The sequence below is a fragment of the Pavona decussata genome, unplaced genomic scaffold, assembly GCF_977016875.1.
Source record: "Pavona decussata unplaced genomic scaffold, jaPavDecu1.1 SCAFFOLD_249, whole genome shotgun sequence".
Classification (NCBI taxonomy): Eukaryota; Metazoa; Cnidaria; class Anthozoa; order Scleractinia; family Agariciidae; genus Pavona; species Pavona decussata.
The window spans coordinates 328176-338874 of record NW_028145653.1 but is presented as its reverse complement, the minus strand read 5'-3'; positions in this window follow the sequence as shown (position 1 = coordinate 338874).

Sequence of the window (10699 nt, the reverse complement as noted above, 5' to 3'; positions counted from 1 at the left end):
AAGCCTTTAAAGTGAACAAAAAATGATCGCTCAGTACATGAAAATGAGTACAACATAACAGAGGCCTTTTAGGAAGATTCTGGACAAAAACTTGCCTGTTTTATAACGTTTTTTCGAGGAAGCCTTGTCCACAGCTTTCGCGCTCAAACTTGAGCCGGACGCCAGATTTCAATCCCATCGTGCATTGGGAGCCGAGCGGAGATACCAAAGTACACTTAACAGAGATACTCAATGGTTCGCTAGTAAAGCCAACCCATCAGGTTGGGCGATTTTATCACATGAATTTTCAAAACACGATAAACGCCATTTTACCGCACTTTACATGGTTTTAATGGAAATATCTCGTTCACGTTTCAAGCGATCCAAAAACTCTATGTTCATCCCGTAAATCTATGTTGTGGGGTGTTTTGTGAATTTTGGGGTGATTTTTGGGTATATTTGGGAGGAGATAGTTTTTCTAGAAGGATTGGTTAAATTAAGAGAAATAAGAAATATTGAAGAATTAGTGAAGTTTTAAAATAAGAATTTGTAGTTAATAATTAATAGACGGATACCAAGTTAGTCCACTAGCAACCTGGGGTGCTCTCGCGTGGGTATCAACTGTATGTTAGTGTTCGAAAAATCATTTTCTCTCTTCTATCCCTTCTTAAAACCTCTTCAAATCTCATTCAAATTTAGGTTAAGTCCCCCCTTAAGCAACGACGACGGCAACGGCAACGGAAACGTCACCCGAAAATATACCTTTTTTCAATTTGTGCTACTTCGCGATTATTTCAACTTTTACAAAAATGGCGAACTATCCAGGAACCAAATTGGTAGGTTTGGCGTACAAGTTTAGAAAGAAAATGAAAAATCCACCGTCGTGCGTTCACGTTCTCCACAAAACCTTAATTGTGGTCATTTCACGTTGTTGTTTTGCAGAGGACGGTAAAGAAATGTACCAAAATGTAAAACGCACGTGCTGTTTTGCGGCGTTGTCGTTGCCGTTGCCGTCGTCGTTGCTTAAGCTCCCTACACAAATAAGGACACGCGTGCAGACGCAGAGTTGGGACTTTCTATAATTAATGCTATCAAATGTAGCGACTAACGAGTCTGTTCAGTTGCCGATTCTCACTCCGTTCTCCGCTCAATTTTAAATCATTCGTCACGCAAAAGATTATGTTAAACTTTTTCAGTGTTTTCTCCCACTTCTCACGTTGCAGATGTTTCCACTATCTTTCCCCTCATAACAAAGAAGAATCCATTTTCGATACAGAATTTAACCTTTAAATCGCAATTTTGTTCCGGTGGCAAAAAGACATCGATAATCTCTAATTCCTCTTTCTGGAGGAGTGGGATGTTAGCCTATCTCAAGGTTAGCAAAGTAAAACAGAGCACTGTTCATGTTGTTCAAAAGTTGATTAAGCTATTCCTGGGCTAACGTGAACTTTAATTGGAGTTTAATTACTAGTCAATTAAGATTCTTCAAAAAACATTTTTGTTCCCTAATTTTGACATTAGACTTTTCTTTACTACTAGCTTAAAATTAACTTTCAAAAGTATCTTTAATGAGCGAGATTAAAACGTCGGTTAATATTTAATAGGGGATTAGGGTTAATTTGCTTTACAACAACCGAGTCCAGAGTGCTTACAAAAGGGACACAACAGAGTGGCTGTGGCAAGACTGCTACCAACAATATTCAGCTCGAAAACCCACAAAACCTGGCTGAATTATTGCACCCGTATACCCCGTCGTTAGTTTTAAGCAATTATTCTTGACAGAGAGAAATATGTCCAGAGTAAAGCTCCGTTGTTTAGTTAAGTGTATTCTATGATTCAGTTTTTCAAAAACACTGCAATAGAAAAAGTCACGAGAGCAGCACACCGGTGAGATGCCCTGACCACAGAACGAAAGGGAGTCACAGAGCGAGGATACTCTACGGAGTTTACATGTGACATAGTGCATGCTGTTTGAAATACATTCTCGGAGACCCAGAGACAGTTTCTCAGGCCGGGAAGAAGTAAAAACGCCAAAAAAATCGGCGCGATAAATAGAGAGATTTAGCATCGCGTTTACGTGAAACGGCAAACGACACCTTGCCGTTTCACGTTTCACGCAAAATAGCGTGAACCTTTTGACTTAAGCTAATTTTGCAAGTTTCGATGAAGCTGTTTTGCGACTCACTGTGGTGAGTTCATGAAGAAAAGTCAGTACAGTAACGAGTGAGTTATGAAGGAATTTTAGATATGAAACTTAATTTGCCCTATTATGACTAGCCAGAAAAATTATTGAGGAACTTGATTCCGTTTAGCTATTTATGTGTATAAGAAAAAAGAAAAAATACATACGTACATCTCACGTAGACGGCAAACGCGAAATAACTGTTTTCACATAGAAACGGCAACCGGCAAACGCGAAAAATGGCGGGAAAATCGTGGTCACGTGGTCATTTTTGTCGTTCGCGTTTCACGTATACGCGATGCTAAATTAATCTCGTACCCCGATCTCAGTCGTCGGTTCGGGAATGTCGAACCGTGGGAGATCTGGGTACGAGATTAATGCTAAATCTCTCTAATGAAACACCTTTTTCGTGCCAGACTATGGAGGGTATTTCATGCCTCTCGCTCTGGGTATCTGTGAATGTAAAATTTCATCCAAAGCAACTAAATGAACATTTACCCCTTCCCAGTCGATCGCGCACGGTTTTCTAAGGATGAATACAATAAAATCTGCAATTCCACAGCGACAAACCAATGAGTGGTGCCGGATCACATGTAGACCTGGATCAGCAAATTATCTCAAATACAAAATATTAACGGTAGACTGATCCCAACGGCGGAGGTGACAAGCTTGAGAGAGCAAACAACAAAAGCTAGAATAACTCAAATATATTTCAGTTATTCTAGCTTTTGTTGATTGCTCTCTCAAGCTTGTCACCTCCGCCGTTGGGATCAGTCTACCGTTAATATTTTGTTTCTAAGGATGATTGAGGTGGGTCTTGGCCACAGCCATCAGTCGGTGAAGCAGCTCAGGGACTCTCCACTATTGATGACAAAGAGCTCCTTGAATGAAGTACAAACGACTGAAAAGAAACAGGAGTGAAGGACAACTTTTCAATCCAGAATCATGAAAAAAACATAAAGTAAACATTGAGAAAAAACTATTTTTTTTGTCTCCAGAAGAGACAAAAAAGGAACGTTAAATAATCGGGAGCGCAGGAATCGAGCAGAGACAAATCAGGGGAGTGAAATTAAAAGAGGTAGAGGTACCAAACAGAGAAAAATACGAAGAATGGAATTATGAGAAACGCAGCAACCGAACACAGACAAATAAGGAGAATGAAATTATAAGAAACGCAGCAACCAAACACAGACCAATACGGAAAATGAAATTAGAAGAAAAGAGAGAACCAAATAGAGCCAAAAAAGAAGAATAAAATTATCAGAAACACGCGAGCCGAACAGAACCAAATACGGAGAATGAAATTATGAGAAACGTACCAAACGAAAAGATACAAATACGGAGAATAAAATTATAGAAACGCAGCAAACGACCAGAAACAAATACCGAGAATGAAGATATGAGAAACGCGGCAACAAAACAGAAACTAATACAGAGAATGAAATTATAACAAAAGCGTCAAACGAGCAGAGACAAATACAGAGAATGAAATTATGAAAAACGCACCAAACGAAAAGATACAAATACGGATAATGAAATTATGAGAAACGCGGCAACCGAGCAGAGACAAATAAGGAGAATGAAATTATGAAAAACGCACCAAACGAAAAGATACAAATACGGATAATGAAATTATAACAAAAGCGGCAAACAAGCAGAAACAAATACGGAGAATGAAATTATGAGAAAAGCGGCAACCGAGCAGAAACAAATACGGAGAATGAAATTATAGAAACGCAGCAACCGAACCAAAACAAATAAGGAGAATGAAATTATAAGAAACCTTCAGAAACGCGGCAACCGAACAGAAACAAATACGGAGAATAAAATGATGAGAAACGCGGCAACCGAATAGAAACAAATACGGAGAATGAAATTATGAAAAACACGGCAACCAAGAATAAAAAAATACGGAGAATGAAATTATAAGAAACGCGGCAACTGAGCTGAGACAAATACGGAGAAGGAAATTATAAGAAACGCGGCAACCGAGCGGAGATAAATACGGAGAATGAAATTATAAGAAACGCGGCAACTGAGCTGAGACAAATACGGAGAAGGAAATTATAAGAAACGCGGCAACCGAGCGGAGATAAATACGGAGAATGAAATTATAAGAAACGCGGCACTGAGCAAAGATAAATACGGAGAATGAAATTATAAGAAAAGCGGCAACTGAGCTGGGACAAATACGGAGAATGAAATTATAAGAAACGCGGCAACTGAGCTGAGACAACTACGGAGAATGAAATTATAAGAAACGCGGGAACTGAACTGAGACAAATACAGAGAATGAAATTATAAGAAACGCGGAAATTTAGCTAATACAAATACGGAGAATGAAATTATAAGAAACGCGGCAATTGAGCTAAGACAAATACGGAGAATGAAATCATAAGAAACGCGGCAACTGAGCTGAGACAAATACGGAGAATGAAATCATAAGAAACGCGGCAACTGAGCTGAGACAAATACGGAGAATGAAATTATAAGAAACGCGGCAACTGAGCTGAGACAAATACGGAGAATAAAATTATTAGAAACGCGGTAACTGAGCTGAGACAAATACGGAGAATGAAATTATAAGAAACGCGGAAACTTAGCTAATACAAATACAGAGAATGAAATTATAAGAAACTCGGCAATTGAGCTAGGACAAATACAGAGAATGAAATTATAAGAAACGCGGCAACCGCGCGGAGACAATTACGGAAAATGAAAAAATGAGAAACGCGGCAACTGAGCTAAGACAAATACGAAGAATGAAATTATAAGAAACGCGGAAACTGAGCTGAGATAAATACGGAGAATAAAATTATCAGAAACGCGGCAACTGAGGGGACATAAATACGGAGAATGAAATTATAAGACATGCAGCAACTGACCTAAGACAAATACAGAGAATGAAATCATAAGAAACACGGCAACTGAGCTGAGATAAATACGTAGAATGAAATCATAAGAAACACGGCAACTGAGCTGAGATAAATACGTAGAATGAAATCATAAGAAACACGGCAACTGAGCTGAGATAAATACGTAGAATGAAATCATAAGAAACACGGCAACTGACCTGAGACAAATACAGAGAATGAAATCATAAGAAACGCGGGAACTGAGCCGAGATAAATATGGAGAATGAAATTATAAGAAACGCGGCAACTCGGACATAAATACGGAGAATGAAATTATAAGAAACGCAGCAACTGAGCGGACATAAATACGGAGAATGAAATTATAAGAAACGCAGCAATCAAGCAGAGACAAATACGTAGAATGAAATTATAAGAAACGCGGCAAACGAGCGTAGACAAATACAGAGAATGAAATTATAAGAAACGCAGCAACCAAGCAGAGACAAATACGTAAAATGAAATTATAAGAAACTCGGCAACTGAGCGCAGATAAATACGGAGAATGAAATTATAAGAAACGCGCCAACTGAGCTGAGAAAAATACGGAGAATGAAATTATAACAAACGCAGCAACTGAGCTGTGATAAATACGGAGAATAAAATTATAAGAAACGCGGCAACTGAGCGGAGATAAATACGGAGAATGAAATTATAAGAAACGCGGCAACCGAGCAGAGATGATTACGGAGAATAAAATTATGAAAAACGCGGCAACCGAGAAGAAAACAAATACGGAGAATAAAATTATGAGAAACGCGGCAACTAAGCTGAGACAAATATGGAGAATGAAATTATAAGAAACACGGCAGCTGAGCGGAGATAAATAGGGAAAATAAAATTATGAGAAACGCGGCAACCAAGCAGAGATGAATACGTAGAATGAAATTATAAAAAACGCGGCAACCGAGCAGCGATAAATACGTAGAATGAAATTATGAGAAACGCGGTAACTGAGCTAAGACAAATACGGAGAATGAAATTATAAGAAACGCGGCAACTGAGCAGAGATTAATACGGAGAATGAAATTATAAGAAACGCGGAAACTTAGCTAATACAAATACAGAGAATGAAATTATAAGAAACTCGGCAATTGAGCTAGGACAAATACAGAGAATGAAATTATAAGAAATACGGCAACCGCGCGGAGACAATTACGGAAAATGAAAAAATGAGAAACGCGGCAACTGAGCTAAGACAAATACGAAGAATGAAATTATAAGAAACGCGGAAACTGAGCTGAGATAAATACGGAGAATAAAATTATCAGAAACGCGGCAACTGACGGGACATAAATACGGAGAATGAAATTATAAGACATGCAGCAACTGACCTAAGACAAATACAGAGAATGAAATCATAAGAAACACGGCAACTGAACTGAGATAAATACGTAGAATGAAATCATAAGAAACACGGCAACTGAGCTGAGATAAATACGTAGAATGAAATCATAAGAAACACGGCAACTGAGCTGAGATAAATACGTAGAATGAAATTATAAGAAACACGGCAGCTGAGCTGAGATAAATACGGAGAATGAAATTATAAGAATCACGGCAGCTGAGCTGAGATAAATACGTAGAATGAAATCATAAGAAACACGGCAGCTGAGCTGAGATAAATACGGAGAATGAAATTATAAGAAACACGGCAACTCGGACATAAATACGGAGAATGAAATTATAAGAAACGCAGCAACTGACCTGAGACAAATACAGAGAATGAAATTATAAGAAACGCGGCAACTGGGCTGAGATAAATACGGAGAATGAAATTATAAGAAACGCGGCAACTGAGCTGAGATAAATATGGAGAATGAAATTATAAAAAACGCGGCAACTGAGCTGAGATAAATACGGAGAATGAAATTATAAAAAACGCGGCAACTGAGCTGAGATAAATACGGAGAATGAAATTATAAAAAACGCGGCAACTGGGCTGAGATAAATACGGAGAATGAAATTATAAACAACGCGGCAACTGAGCTGAGATAAATATGGAGAATGAAATTATAAGAAACGCGGCAACTCGGACATAAATACGGAGAATGAAATTATAAGAAACGCGGCAAACGAGCGAAGACAAATACAGAGAATGAAATTATAAGAAACGCAGCAACTGAGCGGACATAAATACGGAGAATGAAATTATAAGAAACGCAGCAATCAAGCAGAGACAAATACGTAGAATGAAATTATAAGAAACGCGGCAAACGAGCGTAGACAAATACAGAGAATGAAATTATAAGAAACGCAGCAACCAAGCAGAGAAAAATACGTAAAATGAAATTATAAGAAACTCGGCAACTGAGCGGAGATAAATACGGAGAATGAAATTATAAGAAACGCGCCAACTGAGCTGAGAAAAATACGGAGAATGAAATTATAAGAAACGCGGCAACTGAGCGGAGATAAATACGGAGAATGAAATTATAAGAAACGCAGCAACCGAGCAGAGATGATTACGGAGAATAAAATTATGAAAAACGCGGCAACCGAGAAGAAAACAAATACGGAGAATAAAATTATGAGAAACGCGGCAACTAAGCTGAGACAAATATGGAGAATGAAATTATAAGAAACACGGCAGCTGAGCGGAGATAAATAGGGAAAATAAAATTATGAGAAACGCGGCAACCAAGCAGAGATGAATACGTAGAATGAAATTATAAAAAACGCGGCAACCGAGCAGCGATAAATACGTAGAATGAAATTATGAGAAACGGGGCAACTGAGCTAAGACAAATACGGAGAATGAAATTATAAGAAACGCGGCAACTGAGCAGAGATTAATACGGAGAATGAAATTATAAGAAACGTGGCAACCGAGCTGAGACAAATACGGAGAATGAAATTATAAGAAACGCGGCAACTGAGCGGAGATAAATACGGAGAATGAAATTATGAGAAACGCGGCAATCAAGCAGAGATAAATACGTAGAATGAAATTCTGAGAAACGCGGCAACTGAGCTGAGACAAATACGGAGAATAATGAAATTATAAGATACGCAGCAACTGAGCAGAGAGTAATACGGAAAATGAAATTATAAGAAACGCGGCAACCGAGCTGAGACAAATACGGAGAATGAAATTATAAGAAACGCGGCAACTGAGCAGAGATAAATACGGAGAATAAAAGTATGAGAAACGCGGCAACCAAGCACAGATAAATACGTAGAATGAAATTATGAGAAACGCGGCAACCGAGCAGAGATAAATACGCTAAGACAAATACGGAGAATGAATTTATAAGAAACGCGGCTACCAAGCCGAGATAAATACGGAGAATGAAATTATAAGAAACGCGGCAACTGAGCAGAGATAAATACGGAGAATAAAATTATAAGAAACGCGGCAACTTAGCGGAGATAAATACGGAGAATGACATTATAGCAAACGCAGCAACTGAGCTGAGGCAAATACGTAGTATGAAATTATAAGAAACGCGGCAACTGAGCTGAGATAAATACGGAAACTGAAATTATCAGAAACGCGGCAACTGAGCAGAGATAAATACGGAGCATAAAATTATGAGAAACGCGGCAACTGAGCAGAGATAAATACGGAGAATAAAATTATAAGAAACGCTGCAACTGAGCAGAGATAAGTACGTAGAAAGAAATTATAAGAAACGCGGCAACTGAGCAGAGATAAATACGGAGAATGAAATTATGAGAAACGCGGCAACTGGGCAGAGATAAATATGGAGAATGAAATTATCAGAAAAGCGGGACTAAGGTAAGATAAATACGGAGAATAAAAATTAGGAGAAACGCGGCAACTGAGCTGAGATAAATACGGAGAATGAAATTATAACAAACGCGGCAACTGAGCTGATATAAATACGGAGGATGAAATTATAAGAAACGCGGCAACTGTGCTAAGACAAATACGGAGAATAAAATTATAAGAAACGCGGCAACTCAGCTAAGACAAATACGGAGAATGAAATTAAGAGAAACGGGGCAACTGAGCTGAGACAAATACGGAGAATGAAAGTATAAGAAACGCGGCAGCTGAGCTGAGACAAATACGGAGAATGAAATTATAAGAAACGCGGCAACTGAGCGGACATAAATACGGAGAATGAAATTATAAGAAACGCAGCAACTGACTGAAGACAAATACAGAGAATGAAATTATAAGAAACGCGGCAACTGAGCTGAGATAAATACGGAGAATGAAATTATAAGAAACGCGGCAACTGAGCTGAGATAAATACGGAGAATGAAATTATAAGAAACGCGGCAACTGAGCGGAGATAAATACGGAGAATGAAATTATAAGAAACGCGGCAACTGAGCTGAGATAAATACGAAGAATGAAATTATAAGAAACGCGGCAACTGAGCTTAGATAAATACGGAGAATGAAATTATAAGAAACGCGGCAACTGAGCTAAGATAAATACAGAGAATAAAATTATGAGAAAGGCGGCAACCGAGCGGAGACAAATGCAAAGAATGAAATGATAAGAAATGCGGCAACTGAGCGGAGATAAATAAGGAGAATGAAATTATAAGAAACGCGGCAACCGTGCAGAGATAAATACGTAGAATGAAATTATGAGAAACGCGGCAACCGAGCAGATATAAATACGGAGATTGAAATTATAAGAAACGCGGCAACCGTGCAGAGATAAATACGTAGAATGAAATGATGAGAAACGCGGCAACTGAGCTGAGATAAATACTTAGAATGAAATTATGAGAAACGCGGCAACCGAGCAGATATAAATACGGAGATTGAAATTATAAGAAACACGGCAACTGAGTGGAGAGAAAAAAAGGAGATTGAAAATGTATAAGAAACGCGGAAACTGAGCTGAGATAAAAACGGAGAATGAAATTATAATAAACGGGGCCACTCAGCGGAGATAAATACGGAGAATGAAATCATAAGAAACGAGGCAACCGAGCAGAGATAAATACGTAGAATGAAATTATGAGAAACGTGGGAACTGAGCTGAGATAAATACGTAGAAGGAAATTATGAGAAACCCGGTAACCGGGCAGAGACGAATACGGAGAATGAAATTATTAGAAACGCAGCAACTGAGGAGATAAAAATACGGAGAATGAAATTATGAGAAACGCAGCAACCGAGCAGACTTAAATACGTAGAATGAAATTGTGAGAAACGCGGCAACTGAGCTGAGATAAATACGTAGAATGAAACATGAGAAACGTGGCAACTAAGCTGAGATAAATACCAGACAAATACGGAGAATGAAATTATGAGAAACGCGGATACCAAGGAGAGACAAATGCGGAGGATGAAATTATGAGAAACGTGGCAACCGAGGAGAGACAAATACGGAGATTGAAATTATGAGAAACGCGGCAAACGAGCAGAGATAAATACGTAGAATGAAATTATGAGAAACGAGGTAACCGAGCAGAGATAAATACAGAAAATGAAATTATGAGAAACGTGGCAACTGAGCAGAGATAACTACGGAGAATGAAATTATAAGAAACGTAAAAACCGAGCAGAGATAAATAGGTAGAATGAAATTATAAGAAACGCGGCAGCCGAGCAGAGATAAATACGGAGAATGAAATTATGAGAAAAGCGGCAACTGAGCTGAGATAAATACGGAGAATGAAATTATGAGAAACGC